The 27276-nt window shown below is 46.5% G+C and overlaps 1 protein-coding gene across 2 annotated transcripts in view; it reads right to left on the bottom strand.

The window, feature by feature from the left end:
* LOC140398332 (ATP-dependent RNA helicase DDX42-like) overlaps positions 1 to 27276 on the bottom strand; it is a 213141-nt gene that overhangs the window by 184743 nt on the left and 1122 nt on the right. The window lies entirely within an intron of this gene.

Here is a 27276-nt window from a genome sequence, read left to right as displayed (position 1 = left end):
TTCATGGCTTGGGTCACTATCTGTGCGGAGTCTGCACGTTCTCCCCGTGTGCGTGTGGGTTTCCTCCGGGTGCTCTGGTTTCCTCCCACAGTCCAAAGATGTACAGGTTAGGTGGATTGGCCATGCTAAATTGTCCTTAGTGTCCAAAATTGCCCTTCGTGTTGGGTGGGGTTACTGGGTAATGGGGATAGGGTGGAGGTGTGGGTTTGGGTTGGGTGCTCTTTCCAAGAGCCGTTGCAGATTCGACGGGCCGAATGGCCTCCTTCTGCACTGTAAATTCTATGATCTATGACAACAAGGACTCCTACATCAGACTCCTATTTATGACTACAGCTCCGCCTTTAACACCACAATCCCAGCCAAGCTCACATCAAAGCTCCAAAACCTAAGACTTGGCAGCCCCACTCTGCAACTGGATCCTCGATTTTCTGACCAACAGACCACAATCAGTAAGAATGAACAACAACACCTCATCCACAATAGTCCTCAATTCCGGGGCCCCGCAAGGCTGCGACATAGCCCCCTACTCTACTCCCTGTACACACACGACTGTGGCCGGATCGCTAATAACAACGAGTCAGATAGAGAACCTAGTGGAGTGGTGCAGCGACAACAATCTCTCCTTCAATGCCAGCAAAACTAAAGAGCTGGTCACTGACTTCAAGAAGCAAAGTTCTGTGCACACCCCTGTCAGTGTCAACGGGGTCGAGGTGGAGATGGTGAGCAGTTTAAAATTCCTAGATGGGCACATCTCCAAAAATCTGTCCTGGTCCACCCACGTCGATGCTACCACCAAGAAAGCACAACAGCGCCTATACTTCCTCAGAAAACTAAGGAAATTCGGCATGTCCACATTAACTCTTACCAACTTTTACAGATGCACCATAAAAAGCATCCTATTTGGCTGCATCACAGCCTGGCATGGCAACTGCTCGGCCCAGGACCGCAAGAAACTTCAGAGAGTCGTGAACACCGCCCAGTCCATCACACAAACCTGCCTCCCATCCATTGACTCCATCTACACCTCCCGCTGCCTGGGGAAAGTGGGCAGCATAATCAAAGACCCCTCCCACCCGGCTTACTCACTCTTCCAACTTCTTACAAGGGACAGGAGATACAGAAGTCTGAGAACACGCTGTTACCAGACTCCTGAATCACCCTCTTATGGACTGACATCATTTACACTACACCCCTGTATGCTTCATCCGATGCCGGTGCTTATGTAGTTACATTGTATATGTTGTGTTGCCTTATTATGTATTTTCTTTTATTCCCTTTTCTTCCCATGTACTTAATGATCTGTTGAGCTGCTCGCAGAAAAATACTTTTCACTGTACCTCGGTACACGTGACAATAAACAAATCCAATCCAAAGAAGTATTCTTTATAAAATATGTCCCACTTATAGGATCAAATTGAATGAATTGAAGATACAAATTTATCTTTTGAGTACAACAAGGTTGCCATCAGAAGACAGTAAAGACAGGCAATTAAATATACCAGGTTATATGGTCCAGTGGTAGAAACCGATAGAGGAGGAGTGGTCTTTGTGATTAAGGAGGAAATTACTTTAATGATAAGAGGATATAGTGAGAGGAAATCAAGCAATGGGAAGTTAAGAAACAGAAAAGTATTTAATATTGTAGTGATGGTCATGTATATATTGCCTGCCAACAGCTGTTAAGTGGCAGAATGTATTAATGCAGAAATTAAACAAGTCTGTAGCAAAGGCAGCATAGTTTTGATTTGAGATTTTAAACATTCTTACAAATTGAGTTGAGGAGATTTGCTCATGTCAGAAAGGTAGCAAATTTACTGAGTGTGTTCAGCATAGTTTTCTGCAGCACTAATTCTTAGAATACACAAGAAGATAGGTAGGAAAATAAAATGCAAAGGTTTGGCAGAGAAGGTTGTTCACTTGGGCAGGATGAACAAAGAAGCAGAATATTATTTAGATGGAGACTGCAGAATACTGAGGTACAGAGGGATCTGGGTATCCTCATACATAACTAAAGTCAGCATGCGGGCACCAGCAATTAGGAAGATAAATGGAATGTTGGTCTTTATTGCAAGGGTAATGGAGTATAAAAGTTGGAAAGTGTTCTTACAACTGTACAGGCCATTGGCGAGACCACACCTGGAATATTGTGTAGAAGTTTTGCTCTCCTTCTAATGTTTGCACTGGAAGCAGTTCAGAGAAGGTTCAACCGGCTGATTCTTAGGATGAAGGGATTGTCTTCGAAGAAAAGATTGAGTCTACACTCATTTGAGTTCAGAAGAATGAGAGGTGATCTGTCGTATGAGAAACGTTTGAGGACTCTGGGTCTGTACTCGTTGGAGTTTAGAAGGATGAGAGGGGATCTTGTTGAAACTTACAAGGCACTGCGAGGCCTGGATAGAATGGACGTGGAGAGGATGTTTCCATTTGTAGGAAAAACTAGAACCAGAGGACACCATCTCAGACTAAAGGGACGATCCTTTAAAACAGAGATGAAGAAGAATTTCTTCAGCCAGAGGGTGGTGAATCTGTGGAACTCTTTGCCGCAGAAGGCTGTGGAGGCCAAATCACTGAGTGTCTTTAAAACAGAGATAGATAGGTTCTTGATTAATCAGGGGTTATGGGGAGAAGGCAGGAGAATGGGGATGAGAAAATATCAGCCATGATAGAATGGCGGAGCAGACTCGATGGGCCGAGTGGACTAATTCTGCTCCGATGTCTTATGGTCTTATGATCATATTGAAAGATTCTGAGGGGATTTGACTACATCGATGGTGTGTTAGACTGGTTTTTGATCTACAAAAGACTCCAAGATTATGGGTGGGATGGAAGTGGCAGGCAGGAAAGTGGAGTTCAGGTCACAATCAGATCAGCTATGATCTTATTGAATGGTCTTCTCCTGCTTCTATTTCCACTTTTATGTAAGAAGGCAAGCCATGTTTGATTTAATGGGTATTCAGCTGGATTAGACAGCTCAACAGTGTGTGAACATTAACAGTGATCATTTGATCGAGTTCAATGATACCATTAATTGGAAAAAGCAAAACTGCCACTAAATTCGATACGGCTGACTTCAATGGAATGGGACACTACCGACAATGAATTGGGCAAATATGTTAATGAAGAAGTCATCAAAAGATCAGTAGGTGGTGTTCAGACAAGAATTTAAAATAATACAGAACTGGTTTATAACCATAAAGCAACAAGAACTCTACTTGTCCAAAAAAAACATGTATCTCTTAAGAGGTAAGGGACAACATAAAATCAAGAGAGAAAGCAAAACAAAAGCATAGCACAGGTTCCATCGATTCCAGTGACTTGGAAATATACAAAGGGTGACAAACAGATAGTAAGAGCTACAGAATGTGAATATCGAAAGAAACTTGCAAATGATGCAACAACATAAGAAATAGGAGTAGACCATACAGCCCATCAAGTCTGCTCTGACATTCAATCCAATCATGGCTGATTGTCAACCTTAAATCCACTTTCCCACTGCTCCACATATTGCTTAATTTGGTTAGTCTCGGTCTTAATTCAATCAGGGATCATCTGCAACCCTCTGGGATAGAAAATTCCAACAATTAACAATACTCCGAGTGAATAAATTTCTCCTCATCTCAGTCCTAAATAATCAACCCTTATCCTGAGACTGTGCCCCATGTTCTAGGTTCCCCAGCCAGGAGAAACAACCTCAGCGTTGAGCCTGTCAAGTCCCTTCAAGATCTTGTGTTTCAAAAGATTACCTCTCTGAAAATTCTGAAGTCCACAGAAAATGGAACCAATTTATTCAGCCACTTATCTATCATAGGACAATCTTATCATCCCAGGAACCAGTCTGGTGAACCTTTGCTACAACACCTACAATGCAATATGGAGACCAAAACTGCACACAGTATTCCAGGAGTGATCTCATCAAAACCCTGTTCAATTGTAGCAAAACGTCCTTATTATTGTTCCCCACTCCCCTTGCAATAAAGGCCAATTTGTAATTTTCCTTCCTGATAGCTTGCTGTACCTCCATGCAAACTTCCTGCACAATTTGTGTGAATATACCCAAGTCCCTCTGAACATCAACAGTTACATCTTTCACACCCTTTTACATGTAATTTGCTTTTCTATTCTTAGGACCAAAATTAATAACCTCGCACTTCCCCACATTATATTACATCTGTTGTCTTGTTGCTAATCTAACCTGGCTATATCTCTTTGCAGCCTCTTTGTCCTTTCCTCGGTTTACAATCTGAGCTCTGTATCATCAGCAAACTTCAATACATTACTCTCTTATTCGAATTATTGATTGAGACCCCGACATTAAACCTTCTGACACTCCACTGTCAGTCTGCCAACTTGAAAATGACCCATTTATAGTTTTAGTCAGTACAGAAAAATGCCCTTCCACCCACCGTGTCTGCGCCAGCCGTCATACACCTATCCATTCTCATCCCATTTTCCAGTACTTGGTCTGTAACCTAGGTAGGAAAGTAAACACTGAAGAAGACTATGGATATAGATAAGGTGAGTGGGCAAAAATCTGGCAAATAGAGTATAATATGGGAAAATATGAAATTGTCCATTTTGGCAGGAAGAATAAAAAAAAGACGCTTATTATCTAAATGGTGAGAGATTGCAGAGCTCCGAGGTGAAGAATGATTTGGGTGTCATAGAATAGAATGATATTGTGTGTGAGGGGAATTGATTACAAACGTAGGGAGATTATACTTACAGTTGTACAGGGGATTGGTGAGACCACACCTGGAGTACTGTGTACAGTATTAGTTTCCTAATTCAAGGAAGAATGTAAATGTGTTAAAAGTAGTTCAGAGAAGGTTTACTAGACTAATACCAGGAATGGGTGGTGTCTTACGAGGAAAGGTTGGAGAGGCTGGGCTTGTATCCATTCAAGTTTAGAAGAGTAAGAGATGACTTGATCGACACCTTCAAGATGCTGAGGGATATTGACAGAGTGGATGTGGAGAAGATGGGTGCGATTTTCCGGAAAGATTTCCAAGTGTTGCAGCGAGCGGGAATTGCCACATATTTCCCGGCACTTGGCCCAGCGAAACAGGCAACGCAATTCTATATTAATTGGTCAACTTAACGAGGCCTCATGGGCATCTCGCCCCAAACGCTGGCTTGCCAGCCCCCAACTAACAAGGTCGAGCAGCACTTAAGTTGTGCTTGCTCCAGCAAGCAACAATAGCGCCGAGGAGACCAGCCCCAAGATTTGGAGATGCTGACCTGTGAAGGCTCCTGGATGCGGTGGAGGCCAGGAGGGATGTCCTGTTATCCAGAGAGTCGCGGAGGGTGAGTCACAAGGCATTCAGTGCTGCCTGGGACGAGGTGGCGGCAGCAGTCAGCTCGGGCAGTGTGACCAGGAGGACTGGCCTCCTCCAGTGTCGGAAGAAGGTCAACGACCTCCACTGGGCAGCACGAGTGAGTAGACACCAACGTCCCACCCATCCCCCCCAAATGAGCATTCCCCCCAGGCGACCCCAACCTTCCCTCCATCCCCCTCCCCCTTCAGCACTCCTTCCACCCACCCCTTTAACCCTCTCTCCACCCCAACTCTCCCTTCTCCTCCCCCCATAACTGTGAACCGCACATGGGGCTAACTTTGCCTTCTCTGTATATCCTCAGGACAAGCTCTCCCATAATTGGCAGGAGAGGCTCCAGGTTGGCGGTGGGGTGCCAGACATGAGAATCCTCACCTCATTCGAAGAACAGGCCCTAGACTGGTGTGGCCAAGTACAGGACGGTCACCAACAGGGAGGCTGGCAGACGTCGCAGACATGAGGAACCACCAGGCTCCACTCGGAGGACCTGTCAAATGTGAGTAGCGATTGCATTACTGACTGATCCATCCCTCCAACTAACCACATGTCCATTCTCCCGCAGGGCCAGCAGCCAACGGCGACGGCCCATCCCGAGCGGCACCCTCTCATGACTCAGAGGAGAACACTGGAGGAGAGCCCCGAGGATGCAACTGTTATAGTCGCGGCACAGCTGCCATTCCCACCCTCCACCAGCGCAGATAAGTACACCTCGGTGGGACATGTTATGGTCAGGCTTCTGGGGTACACTGCTGCTGATGCACATCTGGTGGAGCAGGAAGCCCCAGGCGAGGCAGCAGTTGGAGGTCTGCTGGATCCCTAGACCCAGCTGGGTCCTAGCTTGACACAGCCTGTGGGACAGGGTTACCCGGAGTTAATGGAGACGATAGGGAGTGGCCGGGACATTCAGAGGGAGAAATCAGCATCACTCCAGCACACCCATGGCTGCTTGGAGGAGTCCCAGAGGCTACGGGTGCAGGAGATGGCACCGGCAATGAGTGGCACCGAAGCCAACAATGCTAGGGTGGCGACCGCAGTGAAGAGCCTGGTACACGACGTCGGAACCATGAGTGAAGGTGACCAAGGCGTGGCGCAGTCGGTTACCGCCAATATCTGGGGAGGAAAATTTGTTGCGGCTCTTCGCAGGGTGGGGGGGGGGGGGGGGGGGGGGGGGTTGTTAAACTAATTTGTCAGGGGATGGGAAAACGAGCTGTCGTCCAGAAGCCAGTGTTGATAGTAGTGAGGTACTGAGGAGGGTATCAAGGTTGCAGGAGTGTACCAGCAGACAGGAAGGTGGGTTGAAGTGTGTCTATTTGAATGCAAAGAGCATCTGGAATAAGGTAGGTGAACTTGGAGCGTGGATTGGTACTTGGGACTACGATGTTGTGGCCATTACGGAGACATGGTTAGAACAGGGACAGGAATGGTTGTTGGAAGTTCCGGGGTATAGATGTTTCAGTAAGAGGAGGGAAGGTGGTAAAAGAGGTGGAGGAGTAGCATTGTTAACCAAGGATAGTTTAACGGCTGCAGAAAGGCAGTTCGAGGGGGATCTGCCGACTGACGTAATATGGGCTGTAGTTAGAAATAGGAAAGGAGCGGTCACATTGTTAGGAGTTTTATATAGGCCCCCAAATAGTAATAGAGATGTGGAGGAAGAAATTGCAAAGCAGATTATGGATATGTGTGGAGGTCTCAGGGTAGTTGTCATGGGTGACTTTAACTTTCCAAATATTGATTGGAACCTCTATACGTCGAACAGTTCGGATGGGGCAGTTATTGTACAGTGTGCGCAGGAGGGTATCCTCACACAATATGTGGGTATGCCGACAAGAAGTGGGGCCACATTGGATTTGGTACTGGGTAATGAACCGGGCCAAGTGTTAGATTTGTTTGTGGGAGAGCACTTTGGAGATGGTGACCACAATTCGGTGTCTTTCATTATTGCAATGGAGAGGGATAGGGCCAGACGGCAGGGCAAGGTTTATAAATAGGGGGAGGGGTAATTATGATGCGATTAGGCAAGAATTAGGGAGCATAAGATGGAAACAGAAACTGTCAGGGAAAGGAACAAATGAAAAGTGGAGCTTGTTCAAGGAACAAATACTGCGTGTCCTTGATAGGTATGTCCTTGTCAGGCAGGGAGGAAATGGCCGTGTGAGGGAACCATGGTTCACAAAAGAGGTTGAATGTCATGTCAAGAGGAAAAAGGAAGCGTATGTAAGGATGAGAAAACAAGGTTCAGTTGGGTCGCTGAGGGTTACAAGGCAGCAAGGAATGAGCTAAAAAAAAGGGCTTAGGAGAGCTAGGAGGGGGCATGAGACGTCCTTGGTGGGTCGGATCAAGGAAAACCCCAAGGCTTTTTACTCTTATGTGAGAAATAAAAGAATGACCAGGGTGAAGTTAGGGCTGGTCAAGGACAGTAGTGGGAACTTGTGCATGGAGTCAGAAGAGATAGGAGAGGCGTTGAATGAATACTTTTCTTCAGTGTTCACCAAGGAGAGGGGCTATGTTTTTGAGGATGAGAGTGTGATACAGACGGGTAGGCTGGAGGAGGTAGATGTTCTGAGGGAAGATGTATTAGCAATTTTGAAAAACCTGAGCGTTGACAAGTCCCCTGGGCCAGATGGGATATATCCTAGGATTCTTTGGGAGTCAAGGGATGAGATTGCAGAGCCTTTGGCTTTGATCTTTGGGTCCTCACTGTCCACGGGGATAGTGCCAGAGGACTGGAGAGTGGCGAATGTTGTTCCTCTGTTCAAGAAAGGGAATAGGAATGACCCTGGTAATTATAGGCCAGTTAGTCTTACTTCGGTGGTCGGTAAGTTATTGGAAAAGGTCCTGAGGGATAGGATTAATGACCATTTGGAAAGATGCAGCTTAATCCGGGATAGTCAACACGGATTCGTGAAGGGTAAGTCTTGCCTCACAAATTTGATTGAATTCTTTGAGGAGGTAACTAAGTGTGTAGATGAAGGTAGAGCAGTTGATGTCGTATACACGGATTTCAGTAAGGCGTTTGATAAGGTTCCCCATGGTCGAAGAAAGTAAGGAGTTGTGGGATAAAGGGAAATTTGACCAATTGGATAAGTAGCTGGGTATCACATAGAGGACAGCGGGTCGTGGTGGATGGAAAATTTTCAGACTGGAGACCAGTTACCAGCGGTGTACCACAGGGATCAGTGCTGGGCCCTCTGCTATTTGTGATTTTTATAAATGACTTGCAGGAGGGGGCTGAAGGGTGGGTCAGTAAATTTGCTGGTGACACCAAGATTGGTGGAGTAGTGGATGAGGTGGAGGGCTGTCATAGGCTGCAAAGAGACATTGATAGGATGCAGAGCTGGGCCGAAAAATGGCAGATGGAGTTTAACCCTGATAAGTGTGAGGTGATTCATTTTGGTAGGACAAATTTGAATGCGGATTACAGGCTCAACGGCAGGGTTCTGAGGAATGTGGAGGAACAGAGAGATCTTGGGGTTCATGTCCACAGATCTCTGAAGGTTGCCACTCAAGTGAATAGAGCCGTGAAGAAGGCCTATAGTGTGTTAGCGTTTATTAACAGGGGGCTTGAGTTTAAGAGCCGTGGGGTTTTTCGGCAACTGTGCAGGACCTTGGTGAGACCACATTTGAAGTATTGTGTGCAGTTCTGGTCACCTCACAATAGGAGGGACGTGGAAGCACTGGAAAGAGTGCAAGGAGTGTGAAATCATCTCGCCCCACCATAATACAGGCCCCCTTTATCGCGAAAACACCCCCAAGAAAACTAGCCACTCCATCTCAAAGCCCCCCTCACCCGGACACGTGAGATCCCATTAGGATCTATGTGGATGGATCTTCCACGGTCCTGGATGGGCAACGCATAACAGGTTGTGGGATTTATGTGGAGGACGCGCAGGGACTCGCCTTCGAGGAAATCGCATTAAAATTAAAAGTAAGCAGAGCCTGCGGCCATCGCTTACATTATAGAGCACCCCGATTCCTTCCCCAGCCCGGCAGACATATATTCAGACAGCCTATACGTTTGCAACAGCCTCACCGAATTTCTGCCCCTCTGGGAAACAAGAGGATTTGTTTCCGCGGATGGGAAACCCCTCCCTTCAGCCCCATTATTCCGCCATATTCTGAAAAAAGCCAAGGACAGGACTTTTGGCATTATAAAAGTCCGCAGCCACCATCGTTCCTCCCCCCCTGGAAATGTAAAAGCCGACGCGCTGGCTAAAGCAGGATCCAGGCATGGGTACTTTTGGAAGCCCCCTGAAAGCGCCCCAGTGAGTGCGCCAGTGAGTGCAGTTCAGGTCACGCAGACTAGGATCGAAGATCTAGTAGAGGCCCAGAAGCAGGATAGCGCTCTCACAGAGTTCTTGAAAGGGAAGTATCCAGCCCCATACGAGAGGTTCAGAAATACGATAACCACACATGACGGTGTGGTGTTGAAAGACACCCTTTATGTAGTTCCGAAGCAGGATAGGAACCAATAAATCTGTTTATTCCATGATGGTCAGGGAATCGATCCCACCGCAGCCCACCTCAAACAGCTTTGTTGGTGGCCAAATCTCAAAGAGGATGTATCCCATTACATTGAGAATTGCCTCATCTGCGCACAGAACAACCCAGATATATATGCCAAAAAGGCACAACTCAGCCACACCCGACCCGTTAACGGCCCCTGGACTAACCTCCAGATCGATTTTATAGGTCCATTGCCCCTTGCAGGAATGGATATAAATACGTTCTGGTGGTCATAGACTCTTTTACAAAGTGGGTGGAAGCATTTCCAGCCCGCACCAACACCGCGGAAACCACAGCCAAAATCCTAACCCACCACATCTTTACAAGATGGGGACTGCCCCGCAGTATTGAATCGGACCAAGGTTCTCACTTTACGGGACGGGTCATGCAGAACGTCCTCACGATATTTGGCATAACCCAAAAATTTCACATTGCGTTCCACCCACAGTCGAGTGGTATAGTGGAGCGCATGAATCGGACCCTAAAAACCACCCTCCGAAAAATGGTCCAGCAGGACAACACCACTTGGGATTCTGACCTCCCCTTTGCGCTCATGTTTTTGCGTAACACTGTTTCCACCTCCACAGGTTACACCCCATACACCCTCATGACCGGACACCCCATGAAAGGGACAGAGTACTTGTTGGATTTAGACCTGACCAGCCCTGAAGTTACGGCCCTCACCCACGAGAAAGCCGTTGAACAATTACTTGCAAATGTAAAAACCGCTCAGTTAGCAGCCGCTGTTAAACTGGGCATGAAAAGAAAACAGAGCAAGGCATGTTTTGATAAGGCAGTACATGCAACGGAGTATAATACAGGACAACAAGTGATGTTGTCTGTGTATAACCCCAGCACATTTCTGTCTCCGAAATACTCGGGTCCGTACTCCATTACGGATAAAGTAAGCCCATCGGTATATAAAATCAAATACCCACGTAAGAGTGCGTGGTTTCACATAAACCAGTTAAAGGCTTATGGAGCACAGTCAAACAACGCCCACCACGTCATGCTTGACGCAGCAGACCAAACCCCGCCCACAGCCAACGTGACCACACCAATCCCCACCACGTCCAGCCCAGACACAGACTCGCCCCCGACTCCACCCCCAAAATTTATACTCCGCCCCGGAATGGCCACAGACTGCAGCAGCAGAGACAGCGACTGTGACTCTGACGATAGCCACAGCACGCCTCCCTACTATCCTGGACCCACACCCAGCGACTCCGAGTTCGACTCCAGTGATCCCTTCCTGATCACTTTCTTAAACAAACCACACCACCGACCACCGAACTATACGGACGACCCCAACTTTGTCCCCACACAACTTGACAAAACCCATTGGCACCGCGACAACTCCTACAGACTCGTCCGCAACGACGAAAGCAACCCCAACTCATACCACGCAGTCCTCTCAACATTAATTCACTCCAGAATTTGGCACCCGGGAGAAGGGGACGACCTCGAGTCAGACCCCCAATCCGCCAACCCCTTTGCGACCCTGTTCGCAACAGAGAACTGAGGTGTCCACATGATGATTTAAAGGAGACACTTGGGAAAAGTGTTGTCCTTCCTGATGGAACCTGCAGGATGTTTTATGTTGTTTGTATGTTTTGATTAAGCGTTGTTCGTCCGACAGGAGAATGTTTCTCACCGTCACACACCCATTCACCTGAAACCTTTTAGCTCTTTCCAACGGACACCCAGACGCTTGTTCAGCGGTACCAATTTGTCCACAGATACCACAATGGTACCAACTTGTCCAGAGATACCTGGTCAACAGCCCAGACGCTTGTTCAGTGGAACTAGCTTGTCTGCAGACACTTTAGCTGATACCTGTTTGGGTACCAGACGCCCGTTCTGATTCGAGGGTAGAAGCACAGCACCAAACGCTCGTTCAGAGGAACTAGCTTTTCAGCTGGTACTGGTTCGAGTGCCAGATGCCCGATCTGATTTGACGGTAGAATCACAGCAGCAACCCCACCATGATGGCTACATTTTTGCCCGTTCTTGTCGGTTGCTCAGGCAGTGGAGAAACGTCGGGAGACCCACCCTGCCTGGGAACCCCCCGCTGGTCAAAAACGCTCGGGTACATAGAACATAGAAAATACAGCACAGAACAGGCCCTTCGGCCCACGATGTTGTGCCGAACCTTTGTCCTAGATTAATCATAGATTATCATTGAATTTACAGTGCAGAAGGAGGCCATTCGGCCCTTTGAGTCTGCACCGGCTCTTGGAAAGAGCACCCTACCCAAACTCAACACCTTCACCCAACACCAAGGTCAATTTGGACATTAAGGGCAATTTATCATTGGCCAATTCACCTAACCTGCACATCTTTGGATTGTGGGAGGAAACCGGAGCAGGGGACATACGGTATTGGTAGCCGTCCTACCCGGGGACTCCATCCAAATCTTACCCGTCGCAGCCCATACGCACCTCATTCGACCTTTTCCTTTCAAAACAGTTTTATTTATTTAGGCGACCCTTGGGTTGCTGCCTCATGCTATTTACATCCAGGAACATTTGGATGATAAACTTAGCACTGGTCCACCATTGGGAAGTGTGCCGTGTCCTAACATTTGTTTTGAAAAAAAATGAGGGAGTCACATAGAGTGACCAATTATAAGGGAATAATTGGCCCCAAGAAGGACAGACACACTCACATACCGGATATTATACCAAGGTAGTTACAGATACTATGCTTGTTTTACAGAACTCCAGAACCGAAGGAAAACAGAACACAAAGAAAGAAAAAGAAAGAGGACAGCCGTGAATACTTCTTTCATCGTGATCAAAATTTTTATGATGAACATTTGGTTGCGCGGGAACGCGGACCCCATTACTCCAAACCCCCCTGCCGTTAATGTTTCACTGCCCCGCAGTACCGAGGGCCCAGTCACCAGCCACGTTGCATTATCCTGGTGTGCCAAGTTCATAACCTGGTACTCCCTGTCCTACGTAATTGAAGCACTGTTAGCGTTGGCGATACTCTGCTGTGCAGTGCAGACTATGCGCCTCCGCAAATGGAGGAGAGCGTACCGCACTCGAACCCCGGTATATCGGATCTGATCCCCTATATTCTGTTAAGACCAGACCCCCGTGACCTATGAAACCACAATAATAAAACATGCACTTGCGTTTTTCTGTAAATAAAAATGTACAAAACCCCAATAACAGAAAATGTATGATCCTGCGCTTGACTGCCAAGCCAGGAAAGAGTATATTGAATGTTGTAATTGTTGTTGTATGTTTAGAGAGATAGGATGATGCCAGGCTTGATGAGTGTATTTAGGTAAAATCAGAGGTTCCAAGTTTTTATTTTTTTAGATACATGCCCCTGCCTGACAGAGCGCCCTCAAGAATTATTTAGGTAAATTTTTGTGCATAGCTAGGGTCAGAGTAGTGGCCATGTAGGAGGTGTCCCCCCGGTCAGGGAACAGAAAGGACAAAATTTATGTGATCCTTCACGCTTCGCGTTAGGATCACAAGGAGGGCTGTAGCCACCTAAAATGGCTGATTCCCGATTAATTTGGCCAAAACCCGATATGAAATGTCTCACCGAAAAGGCTGATGGGAAAAGCAGCCGACAGGACACAAAACGGACAGCTGCAGACAGAATAACGTATTTGGCTCAGGGGAAGTCGGCCCAAATCGATACCTGCGACTATTAGCAGTACATCAACACAGACATTTGCAGTTTAATCGGCTATCCCCGGGAACAATTGCAACATATTAGCAATTGAATGCCGGGCCAGACCTCTCGGCGCCTGCAGTGGCCGAAACAAAGACAGATGAACGACCACCCCCCGATCGAGGAATCGCCCCATTATTGGAGCATATTGAACCCAGTGATTGGGAACAAGTCCAATCACTTGAGACTCAGGGTCAAGGGCCGCCCCGAGAGCCGGGAAGCCCCTGGGCCCTATAAATTGAGGGGACAAGTTCAGATCTCTCTCTCTCTCCCTTCTTCTCCTGCTCGCAACCCTTGCAAGAACATCGACCAGAAACTGTAAGTTTGACTCCAGCGATCGCTCCCCGATAGAGACTCCTAGCCATCGACCCGTATCAGCCTTTTGAATCCCGCAGGCCAGGTCCAATTCGATAAACCATTTGTTTCCCTGACCTGGTGGGCCATCCCCAAAAGTTAAGTATTGGCCAGTAGTGGTAGGTTTTGATATAGATAGTAGGATTATTGTGTAAGTATTTATTGCTGTACATAATAAATGACCGTTGATTTCAATCTTACCAAGCGGTGTGCTGACTTATTAATCATAACTCGAGCTTGAACCACGTGGCGGTATCCGAAAGATACCTGGCGACTCGTGAGCAAAGGTGACATAATCAGAGCTAATAAAACTAAGGCTAATAAGAGCAACACAATGCTACTTCTTTACCCTTAATGCCATGCATCTTTATCTTATGCAGCAACCTTTTGTGTGGCACCTTGTCAAAGGCTTTCTGGAAATCCGGATATACCACATCCATTGGCTCCCCGTTATCTACCACTCTGGTAATGTCCTCAAATAATTCCACTAAATTAGTTAGGCACGACCTGCTCTCTATGAACCCATGCTGCGTCTGCCCAATGGGACAATTTCCATCCAGATGTCTCGCTATTTCTTCCTTGATGATAGATTCCAGCATCTACACTACTACCGAAGTTAAGCTCACTGGCCTATAATGACACGCTTTCTGGGTACCTCCTTTTTTAAACAGTGGTGTCACGTTTACTAATTTCCAATCCGCCGGGACCACCCCAGAGTCTAGTGAATTTTGGTAAATTATCACTAGTGCATTTGCAATTTCCCTAGCCATCTCTTTTAGCACTCTGGGATGCATTCCATCAGGGCCAGGAGACCTGTCTACCTTTAGCCCCATTAGCTTGCCCATCACTACCTCCTTAGTGATAACAATCATCTCAAGGTCCTCACCTGCCATAGCCTCATTTCTATCAGTCACTGGCATGTTATTTGTGTATTCCACTATGAAGACCGACCCAAAAAACCTGTTCAGTTCCTCAACCATTTCCTCATCTCCCATTATTAAATCTCCCTTCTCATCCTCTAAAGGACCAATATTTACCTTAGCCACTCTTTTTTGTTTTATATATTTGTAGAAACTTTTACTATCTGGTTTTATATTCTGAGCAAGTTTACTCTCATAATCTATCTTACTCTTCTTTATAACTTTTTTAGTAGCTTTCTGTTGTCCCCTAAAGATTTCCCAGTCCTCTAGTCTCCCACTAATCTTTGCCATGTTGTATGCTTTTTCCTTCAATTTTATACTCTCCTTTATTTCCTTAGATATCCACGGTCGATTTTCCCTCTTTCTACCGTCCTTCCTTTTTGTTGGTATAGACCTTTGCTGAGCACTGTGAAAAATCGCTTGGAAGCTTCTCCACTGTTCCTGACCTGTTTCACCATAAAGTCTTGGCTCCCATTCTACCTTCTCTTATCCCATTGTAATCTCCTTTGTTTAGATTTTACCATCTGTATTTTTAATTCCCCCATTTTGTGATCGCTCCTTCCGAGAGTATCCCTAACTATGAGATCATGAATCAATCCTGTCTCATTACACAGGACCAGATCTAGGACCGCTTGTTCCCTCGTAAGTTCCATTACATACTGTTCTAGGAAGCTATCGCGGATACATTCTCTAAACTCCTCCTCAAGGCTGCCTTGGCCGACCTGGTTAAAATCAATCGACGTATAGATTAAAATCCCCCATGATAACTGCTGTACCATTTTACATGCATCAGTTATTTCTTTGTTTATTCCCTGCCCCACCATAATGTTACTATTTGGTGGCCTATAGACTACTCCTATCAGTGACTTTTTCGCCTTACTATTCCTGATTTACACCCAAATGGATTCAACCTTATCCTCCATAGCACCAATGTCATCGCTTACTATCGCCCGGATGTCATCCTTAAATAACAGAGCTACACCACCTCCCTTACCATCCACTCTGTCCTTCTGAATAGTTTGATACCCTTGGATATTTAACTCCCAGTCGTGACCATCCTTGAACCATGTTTCAATAATGACCACTAAATCATAGTCATTCACGATGCATTATTCCAAATACTACGAGCATTCAGGTAAAGTACAGTTATGTTGGCTTTTATACCTCTGTTTTGAATCTTAATACCTCGATCAGTGACCTCTCCTAAGTTATATATCCTCTTAACTTTTCTCCTAATTTTCCTTGTCGTTGAACCCATATCTTCATATAACAACCTGCCGTGTCGCTTACCATTAATGTTTTTACTTCCCATTTTATTCATTTTAGTATTACTGGGCCTATTCACTGAGCTCCACTCAGTCACTGTACCTTGTATTGTCGCCCTTTTTGATTTTTGACTATGGCTTCTCTGCCTTACACTTTCCCCATTACTGCCTTTTGTTTCTGTCCCTGTTTTACTACCTTCCGGCTTCCTGCATTGGTTCCCATCCCCCTGCCACATCAGTTTAAACCCTCCCCAACAGCTCTAGCAAACCACACACGCACACCCCCCCCCCCCCCCCCCCCAGGACATCGGTTCCAGTCCTGCCGAGGTGGAGACCGTCCGGCTTGTACTGGTCCCACCTCCCCCAGAACCGGTTCCAATGCACCAGGAATTTGAATCCCTCCCTCTTGCACCATCTCTCGAGCCACGCATTCATCCTATCTATCCTGACGTTCCTACTCTGACTAGCTCGTGGCACAGGTAGCAATCCTGAGAATACTACCTTTGAGGTCCTACTTTTTAGTTTAACTCCGAACTCCCTGAATTCAGCTTGTAGGACCTCGTCCCGTTTTTTACCTATATCGTTGGTGCCTATGTGCACCACGTCAGCTGGCGGTTCACCCCCCCCCCCTCTTAGAATGTCCTGCAGCCGCTCCGAGACATCCTTGACCCTTGCACAAGGGAGGCAACATACCATCCTGGAGTCTCGATTGCGTCCACAGAAACACCTGTCTATTCCCCTTACGATCGAGTCCCCTATCACTATAGCCCTGCCATTCTTCTTCCTGTCCTGCTGCGCAGCAGAGCCAGCCACGGTGCCATGAACCTGGCTGCTGCCGCCTTCCCCTGGTGAGCCATCTCCCTCAACAGTATCCAAAGTGGTATATCTGTTTTGCAGGGAGATGACTGCAGGGGACACCTGCACTGCCTTCCTACTCGTACTGTCTTTTGGTCACCCATTTTCCATCTCCCTCAGTAACTTTCACCTGCGGTGTGACCAATTCGCTAAACATGCTATCCACGACATCCTCAGCATCGTGGATGCTCCAAAGTGAGTCCATCCGCAGCTCCAGAGCCGTCAAGCAGTCTAACAGGAGCTGCAACTGGAGACACATTTTGCACGTGAAGGAGCCAGGGACAGTGGAAGTGTCCCTGAGCTCCCACATCGCACACGAGGAGCATGACACGGGTCTGGGATCTCCTGCCATGTCTTAAACCTTCGGTTCACTTATACAACTCCAATACCGGAATTTTTAAAAAAAAACTATACCAATGGAAAGAAAAAGAAAAAACTACTTACCAGTCACTTACCAGGGTTAAAAAGCACCTCCTCCCCCCAAGCTTTGAATTCCCACCTAGCTTCAAATTCCCAAACTCACTCTTTCCTGTCTCACTCTAGCTGTGTCTTCTCTGGCTCACTGGGAGTGAGTTACAAGTTGCTCTTTTAAATTGGCCTGAGTAGACCCCCCCCCCACCTGCTTTTAGATCAAAGGAAATTAAGGTGACTGACACTTAACTGCCAACCAGTTATGAGAGTGGGTGGGGCGCCCTTGTTAACCTTCACTGCACGGAGCTAGGACTTTTGTCTTTGGAGCGGAGAAGGATGAGAGGTGACTTAATAGAGGTTTATAAGATAATGAGGGGGGATAGATAGAGTGGACGTTCAGAGACTATTTCCTCGGCTGGAAGTAGCTGTTACAAGGGGGCATAACTATAAGATTCAGGGTGGAAGATATAGGAGGGATGTCCGAGGTAGGTCCTTTACTCAGAGAGTGGTCAGGGTGTGGAATGGACTGCCTGCTGTGATAGTGGAGTCGGACACTTTAAGAACTTTCAAGCGGTTATTGGATAAGCACATGGAGCACACCAGAATGACAGGCAGTGGGATAGCTTGATCTTCGTTTCGGACAAAGCTCAGCACAACATTTAGGGCCGAAGGGCCTGCTCTGTGCTGTACTGTTCTATGGCAGAGGGCCTCAGCAGGAAGTCTGCCTCAACTGGGGGATGTCGCCCAGTGCTAGCCGACCTTGATGAGGTTCTGCAGGTCATGTCTCACCCTCAGGTGGGCATGGCCGAGGAGCTTGTCCCAGTTGCAGGTGGACATTGCCGAGATGCTGCAGAGCATGGCCCAATCAATGAGGAGCATTGCCGGGGCCATCAACACAATGGTGCAGACCATGGGGAACCGCCAGGGCTGGCAAAGCCAGATGATGCAGGGGCAGCCAGGCCTCGTTCCAGCTGCCCACCCCATCCCAAGGTGAACCCCAGGGCCCTATGGATACTGACCGGGAAGAGGAGGCGCCAATGAGGACCCGTCCCATGGGGTGACGATGGTGACCACCAGCTCTCTCGAGTTCCACCCCTCTTCCCGGTGGCATTATCGGAACTGGGTATTGTGCAGCACATAAAACAAATTTTTACACAGCCATAATGATGCCTCTGTCACTATCTTCAACAATGCTGGCCCCGGGGCCCTTTGCCCATCTCGCCAGGCAACAACAACCCCCTCCGTGGCGCTTACCCAGCCTCCGGCCATGTCCCCGAGCGGTGTCCCATCCCCTGGGTGTTTGGATGTTGGCTGCTGCATGTGTGGTGCTGCCTCCCGCAGTGTTCAGGCATGGCCCGCCCACCCATGTGGCATGTGTGGGCAGCATGGTAGCATAGTGGTTAGCACAACTGCTTCACAGCTCCAGGTTCCCAGGTTCGATTCCCGGCTTGGGTCACTGCCTGTGCGGAGTCTGCACGTTCTCCCAGTGTGTGCGTGGGTTTCCTCCGGGTGCTCCGGTTTCCTCCCACAGTCCAAAGATATGGTTAGGTGGATTGGCCATGCTAAATTGTCCTTCGTGTCCAAAATTGCCCTTAGTGTTGGGTCGGGTTACTGGGTTATGGGAATAGGGTGGAGGTGTGGGCTTGGGCAGGGTGCTCTTTCCAAGAGCCGGTGCAGACTCGATGGGCCAAATGGCCTCCTTCTGCGCTGTCAATTCTATGATTCTGTGTGTCAAGTGCTTACTGACCAATGTTTCCAATGCCTTGTTAGCGATAGCCTTCAACCACGCAGCCAGAGTCCTCAGCAGTCGGTGAGGGTTATGGTTGCGACAAATGGGAGGTACAAGGGTTGTCCCCGGAATGGGGTAGGGATCGGGATGGTGGTGCCACGAGCGATTGCCCCCCCCCCCCCCCACACACACACGGCGGCCCACTGCTGCAGAGGGCCCCCTCCCCCAGCAGAGGGTTCCCCATCCTTTGGTTTCTTGTCACGCTAAGGCGAGATTCCGATTTCGCCTACGGCAGCAGGCTGGTTGCATTGCAAACTGTTTGCCGCCTGTCGCGATTCCCGTTTTTGGCCTCTCCCGCTATTCATCAACTCGTTACACTTGAGTGCAAGCATAACGAGGCTGGAAGATCGCGCCCAATGTTTCCTTCTGTGGAAGAATCTAGAACTAGGGGGTCACTGTTTAAAAATAAGAGATTGCTCATTTAAGACTGAGATGAGGAGAAATCAGGCCCCCTCCTCCCCCCCCGCGAGTCTCTGGAGATCTTTTCCTGAAAAGGCAGTGGAAGCACAATCTTTGAATATTTTAAAAGCAGAGCTTTATAGATTCTTGATTAACACTGGGGTGAAACATTTACGGAATCGGGGGTAGGCAGGAATGTGGGATTGAGATTACAATTAGATCAGGCATGATCTCGCTGAACGGCAGAGCAGACTCTAGAGGACGAGTGGTCTACTCCTAACTTGTACGTCCCTACTCATGGCTTCCTGTTTGTTAACCAATTCTTCATCCATGCCAACATATTACCCCCAACCCCATGAACACTTATCTTGCGGATTAACCTTTGTGTGATATTTTAATGAAAGTCTTATGGAAATTAAAACATACTGCATCCACTGGTTCTCCTTCTTGTACCCTATTAAAATATACTCTCAAAAAACACTTAAATATCAAAGCGATTTTCACACTGACTCTATACAGATGTAGCATGATTTTCTCAGTGTCCTTAATAAAAGATGTGGAGATGCCGGCGTTGGACTGGGGTGAGCACAGTAAGAAGTCTTACAACACCAGGTTAAAGTCCAACAGGTTTGTTTCGATGTCACTAGCTTTCGGAGCGCTGCTCCTTCCCCAGGTGACTGAAGAGGTATGTTCCAGAAACACACATATAGACAAATTCAAAGATGCCAAACAATGCTTGGAATGCGACCATTAGCAGGTGATTAAATCTTTACAGATCCAGAGATGGGGTAACCCCAGGTTAAAGAGGTGTGAATTGTATCAAGCCAGGACAGTTGGTAGGATTTCGCAGGCCAGATGGTGGGGGATGAATGTAATGCGACATGAATCCCAGGTCCCGGTTGAAGCCGCACTCATGTGTGCGGAACTTGGCTATAAGTTTCTGCTCGGCGATTCTGCGTTGTCGCGCGCCCTGAAGGCCGCCTTGGAGAACGCTTACCCGGAGATCAGAGGCTGAATGCCCTTGACTGCTGAAGTGTTCCCGACTGGAAGGGAACATTTCTGCCTGGTGATTGTTGCGCGATGGCCGTTCATTCGTTGTCGCAGCGTCTGCATGGTCTCGCCAATGTACCACGCTTCGGGACATCCTTTCCTGCAGCGTATGAGGTAGACAACATTGGCCGAGTCGCACGAGTATGTACCGCGTACCTGGTGGGTGGTGTTCTCACGTGTAATAGTGGTATCCATGTCGATGATCTGGCACGTCTTGCAGAGATTGCCATGGCAGGGTTGTGTGGTGTCGTGGTCACTGTTGTGAAGCCTCCCGAAAATACACAAGCCCAACACACCAGGCCGCCCTATCGTTTCAGGCAATGGGACCCTGTGTGAGAACCTCTCTGGCTACATCGAGGGCATCTTGAAACCCATCGTACAAGGTACACCCAGCTTCTGTCGCGACACGACGGACTTCCTACAGAAACTCAGCACCCATGGACCAGTTGAACCAGGAACATTCCTCGTCACAATGGACGTCTCGGCACTCTACACCAGCATCCCCCATGACGACGGCATTGCTGCAACAGCCTCAGTACTCAACACCGACAACTGCCAATCTCCAGACGTAATTCTGCAACTCATCCGCTTCATTCTGGATCACAACGTCTTCACCTTCGACAACAAGTTCTTCATCCAGAAGCACGGAACAGCCATGGGGACCAAATTCGCACCCCAATACGCCAACATCTTCATGCACAAGTTTGAACAGGACCTACTCACCGCACAGGACCTTCAACCGACGTTATACACCAGATACATCGATGACATTTTTTTCCTTTGGACCCACGGCGAAGAAGCACTGAAACGACTACACGATGACATCAATAAGTTCCATCCAACCATCAGACTCACCATGGACTACTCTCCAAAATCAGTTGCATTCTTGGACACACTCGTCTCCATCAAGGACGGTCACCTCAGCACTTCGCTTTACCGCAAACCCACAGATAACCTCATGATGCTCCACTTCTCCAGCTTCCACCCTAAACACATTAAAGAAGCCATCCCCTCTGGACAAGCGCTCCGTATACACAGGATCTGCTCAGACGAGGAGGAGCGTAACAGACATCTACAGTCGTTGAAAGATGCCCTCGTACGAACGGGATATGGCACTCGACTCATCGATCGACAGTTCAGGCGCGCCACAGCGAAAAACCGCACCGACCTCCTCAGAAGACAAACATGGGACACAACCGACAGAATACCCTTCGTCGTCCAGTACTTCCCCGGAGCGGAGAAACTACGTCATCTTCTTCACAGCCTTCAACGCGTCATTGATGACGATGAACATCTTGCCAAGGTCATCCCCACACCCCCACTACTTGCCTTCAAACAACCTCGCAACCTCAAACGAACCATTGTTTGCAGCAAACTACCCAGTCTTCACAACAGTGACCACGACACCACACAACCCTGCCATGGCAATCTCTGCAAGACGTGCCAGATCATCGACATGGATACCACTATTACACGTGAGAACACCACCCACCAGGTACGCGGTACATACTCATGCGACTCGGCCAATGTTGTCTACCTCACACGCTGCAGGAAAGGATATCCCGAAGCGTGGTACATTGGCGAGACCATGCAGACGCTGCGACAACGAATGAACGGCCATCGCGCAACAATCACCAGGCAGAAATGTTCCCTTCCAGTCGGGAACACTTCAGCAGTCAAGGGCATTCAGCCTCTGATCTCCGGGTAAGCGTTCTCCAAGGCGACCTTCAGGACGCGCGACAACGCAGAATCGCCGAGCAGAAACTTATAGCCAAGTTCCGCACACATGAGTGCGGCCTCAACCGGGACCTGGGATTCATGTCGCATTACATTCATCCCCCACCATCTGGCCTGCGAAATCCTACCAACTGTCCTGGCTTGATACAATTCACACCTCTTTAACCTGGGGTTACCCCATCTCTGGATCTGTAAAGATTTAATCACCTGCTAATGGTCGCATTCCAAGCATTGTTTGGCATCTTTGAATTTGTCTCTATATATGTGTTTCTGGAACATACCTCTTCATTCACCTGAGGAAGGAGCAGCGCTCTGAAAGCTAGTGACATCGAAACAAACCTGTTGGACTTTAACCTGGTGTTGTGAGACTTCGTACTTAATAAAAGATTTCAGCTCTTTCCTGACAGCTGATGTCAGGCTGTCGGCCCTGGTTTTCTCTCCCAACTTTCTCAAATTGTGGAGTTACATTTACTAACTTCCAATCCACTGGGACTGTTCGAGAATCAATGGAACTCTGGAAAATCATAACCACCATTATCTAGCTATCTTTTAGCACCCGAGGATGTAGACCATCTGGTCCCGGGAAACTGCTAGATCTGGTCAATATATCGGATTCTCATTCTTGTGTCTGTCTCTATCCCCTTTATTCTATAGTCCTGAAAGATCTCACCTGTTTTTATATTCCTGGATAGTTTACTCATATCTTATCTTCCCCTTTTCATCAACATTTTGGTGACTCTTTGCTGGTATCTAAAACACTCTCAATCTTCACTTTACTACTAATCTTTGGCAAATTATAAGCCTTTTCTTTTAATCTGATACTATCCTGGACTTCCTTATCAAGACCTGTATTGATCTTTCTGGCTGATTTTTTGTTTTCTACCAGATCGTATTCTGGTTGAACATGTTGAATTATTTCCTTAAATGTTTCCCATGTTTCATTTATCGCCATATCTTTCAACCTATTTAACTTATCAACAATGGCCAGCTCTCCCTCAAACCTGTGTAATTGGCTCTTGTTTTGGAATAGAATGTCACTTTCAAACTTAAAAGCGAAATTCAATTGTATTACGATCATTTTTTCCTCAATGGATCTTTTACTGTGAGATTACTAATTAGTCCTGTCTCATTACACAACACTAGATCTAAAGTAACTTTTATTTCCATGACATACCACCTGCCCTGTCATGTCCATCTAACCTATTTATTTGATTACTTAACTAAATAACGGTAAGTGAAAGTAATGGTACGCCAGTCTCCTTGCTCGGAGACAAAAGAACACTCATCAACCACTATAGAGAAAACAAAACAAAAGCAAAACCCCCTTGCCCCTCTGCACTAAATTCCCAATTTGGCACAGGGTTCCCAGATCACTGAGTGCTGCATTACTCGGTGCAGTAGCAAACACAATATATATATATATATATATATATATATATAGAGAACTTATGAAAATGTCAAAGTCAACACAAAATAGCTTACACTTGTATTTAAAAGAGAGTGATCAGAAGTAATGTGGGCCATTTGAAAATTTCTACTGATAAATTAAATGAAAAGAAAATGGCCGACATTTTAAATTGTTGCTTTGCAACAATGGTCAATACAGTAGACAGACTCCGCAAGGAAGCAGATCTTGAATCAGAGATAGGGACTCACTAAAACCAATTAAGCAAGATAACAGTAATGAATGCAATAATGACCCTAAAGATTGACGTATATCCCAAATGGTATCCATCCTAGGGTTTGGGTAGGTGAAAACATTTCTGATGCTTAATTCTAATCTTCCAAAAATTTTCTTAATTCAGAAACTGTTCCTTCAGATTACAAATCACTCTGCTATTTAATCAAAGAATTATAAACCAATCAATAATATCTTTTGTCAGGAAATTACTAAAGTCTATGATTAAGAATACAGTAATTGAAAACCTTGAACATTTTCAGCTGTACAGATTTGTAAAGGTCATGTCATACCAGGTGATTCTGATTGAATTTATGAAGATGAGAATAAAATAGTGCAGAGAAAAGTAAATGGACATGATAGATAAATAATAAAGTCTGTTTTAAGATCTTTCGTCCAAGCAAACAGAATTGAAGGCAAATTATTGATCTGGTTGGAAATGAACTGAGCGGCAGGCGACAGAAAGTAGGGATAATGGATAGATGCTCTAATTGGCAGGATGTGATTCTGTGAAGGTGTGTGCTGGAGCTTCAACTATTCACTGTGTTTATTCATTACTTGCATGATGGGACAGACAGCCACATATGCAAACTTTCTTATGACCCAAAGATAAGCAGCACTGTAAGCAGTTTAGAAGGAATCGTAAAATCGCAAGAGATATTGATAAAGGGGAATGGGCAAAAATAAATTTCTTCACCCAGCGAGTGGTCTGCCTGTGGAATTTGTTACCACAGGAGGTGGTTGAGGCAAAAACACTGCATGTTTTCAAGAACAAGTTAGATATAGCACTTGGGGCGAAGGGGATCAAAGGATATGGGGATAAGCGGGACTAGGCTATTTAGTTGGATGATCAGCCATGATCATAATGAATGACAGAGCAGGCTCAAAGGGTCTCCCCCTGCTCCTAAGTAAATATGTTTCGGATGAGATGTTGAACCATGGTGTCATCTGCCCTTGCAGGAGGATGTAAAAGCACCCTTGGAACTATTTTGAAGAGAAGTGCAGTTATTCCCAGACTCCTAGCCAATATTTATGCCTAAATCAACATCACGGGCACAGATTATCTATTCATTCTCACACTCTCGTTTGTGGGAGCGCTCAGTGTACAAATTGGCTCCAGCACTTTCTAAATTGCAACTGTTCATTGCTACAATTTTAAAATATTTCCTTGGCTGTAAAGCACTTTAAGGAGGCCAGTTCTCACACAGCAAGCTCCCACGAACAGGAATGTTATAATGACCAAGCAATCTATGTTCTAGATGTTGATTGAGGGATAGATTTTGGGCAGGACCCTGGGAGGAACTCTCCTGCTTCAAAATAGTGCCATGGAAAGAAAGTGTTTCCTAATTTTACCCCTGAAACGTCTGGCTTTAATTTTTAGGCACTTCTAATTTTTAGGCACCTCTCTAACCAGTGGAATAATTTCTTTCTATCCTTACTGTTCCCCTGATAACCTGAAAACAATCATGATTTGTGTTCTGAGGGAGCACATGCCTAACTTGTGTAATTACCTCTCATAATTTAACCTTGTAATCCAGGTACTAATCTGTGCTGCAATTCCTCAAAAGACCAAATAGCTTTTCTATGGTGTGGTGTCCACAACGGAATACAGTACTCCGCATATGGTCTAAGGAGAGCTTTGTATAGCTGTAACATGACTCCTACCCAATAATTCTCTAAATAGAAAAGGGAAACATTCCAAAAGCATTTATAATTATTTTCAGTCTTTGTCCATGATATATAGATCCCCAAGTATCTTCAGACCCAAGAAAAAAATACATGGATTTATACAATGCCAATTGTGTGTCATGACAATCACAATATACACAAGAACCTAAATACTAGGAGCAGGATTTGTCAAGTCAGCCCCTGGCTGATCTCCTCCTGGCCTGAACTGCACTTTCCTGCCCACTTTCCATAACCCTTCAACTCATTACTAAATAAAAATCTGTCTATCACCTCCTTAAATTTACTCGATGCCCAAGCATCCACTTGACTCTGGGGTAGTGAATTCCACAGAATCACAACCCTGTGAGAGAAGTAATTTCCCCACATGTTAGTTACAGATCTGCTACCCTTTATCCTACAACTATGACCTTTTGTTGGAAGAAACCGGAGCATCTGGAGGAAACCCACGCAGACACGGGGAGAATGTGCAGACTCCGCACAGACAGTTACCCAAGCCGGGAATTGAACCCAGGTTCCTGGGCGCTGTGATGAAACAGTGCTAACCACTTGTGCTATCTTGCCGATATCCACTCATTCTTCCAAAACCAATTAATTTTTTTCCAACTGTGGGGCAATTTAGCATGGCCAATCCACCTACCCTGCATCTCTTTGGCCTGTGCGGCTGAGATCCATGCAGACACAAGGAGAATGTGCAAACTTCACACGGACTGTGACCCGGGGACAGGTTTGAAACCTGGTTCTCGGCACCGTGAGGCAACAGTGCTAACCACTGCGCCACCGTGCCGTCCTACAATCTCTCTTCATAAAGCAAACCCATCTTCCCTGGAATCAATCAAGTGAACCTCCTCTGAACTGCCTCTAAATAAATTACACCCCTCTTCAAAGGGGACCAAAACTGTACACAATATTCCAGGTGCGGTCTCACTAATGCGTTGTACAGTTGCAATAACACTTCCCTACTTTTATGCTCTATTCCTTTAGCTGTAAAGCAAAATTTCCATTGCGTTCCTTATCCTTATTTCCTGGTGTACCTGCATGCTAGTTTTCTGCAATTCATGCACGAGGACACCCAAATCCCTTGCACCGAAGCACTCTGAAGTTTATCTTGTTTAGATAATAAGTTGCCGTTCCATTTTTCAGGCCAGACCAAGAGATGGATGGATAACCTGTTATCCACGTTAAACACCATCTGCCCAATTTTGGCCCATTCACCTAACCTATCCATATCTATTTGTAAATTTTTATTTCCTCAATGCAACTTACTGTCCCACGTACTTGAGTGACATCTGCAAATTTAACTGTTGTATCTTCCATCCCTACATCCAAGTTATTAATACATATTGTAAATAGTTGGGGCCCAAGGACCAAATCCAATGGCACCCCACTAGTTACATCTTACCAACCAGACCCATTTATCCTGACTCTCTCCCTTCTTTCGGTTAGCCAGTTTTCTATCCAAGTTAATAAATGATCCCAAATCCCATGTGATCTTACCTTTTGTATGGCACATTATTAAATGCCTTCTGGAAGTCCAGATAAACCACATCTACACGAGCCCCATTATCCACTTGGTGTGTTACATCTTCAAAGAACTCTA

Source organism: Scyliorhinus torazame, chromosome 21, assembly GCF_047496885.1.
Source record: "Scyliorhinus torazame isolate Kashiwa2021f chromosome 21, sScyTor2.1, whole genome shotgun sequence".
Taxonomy (NCBI): Eukaryota; Metazoa; Chordata; class Chondrichthyes; order Carcharhiniformes; family Scyliorhinidae; genus Scyliorhinus; species Scyliorhinus torazame.
The sequence above is the reverse complement of the archived record's forward strand: the minus strand, read 5'-3'. Positions and strand labels throughout refer to the sequence as shown.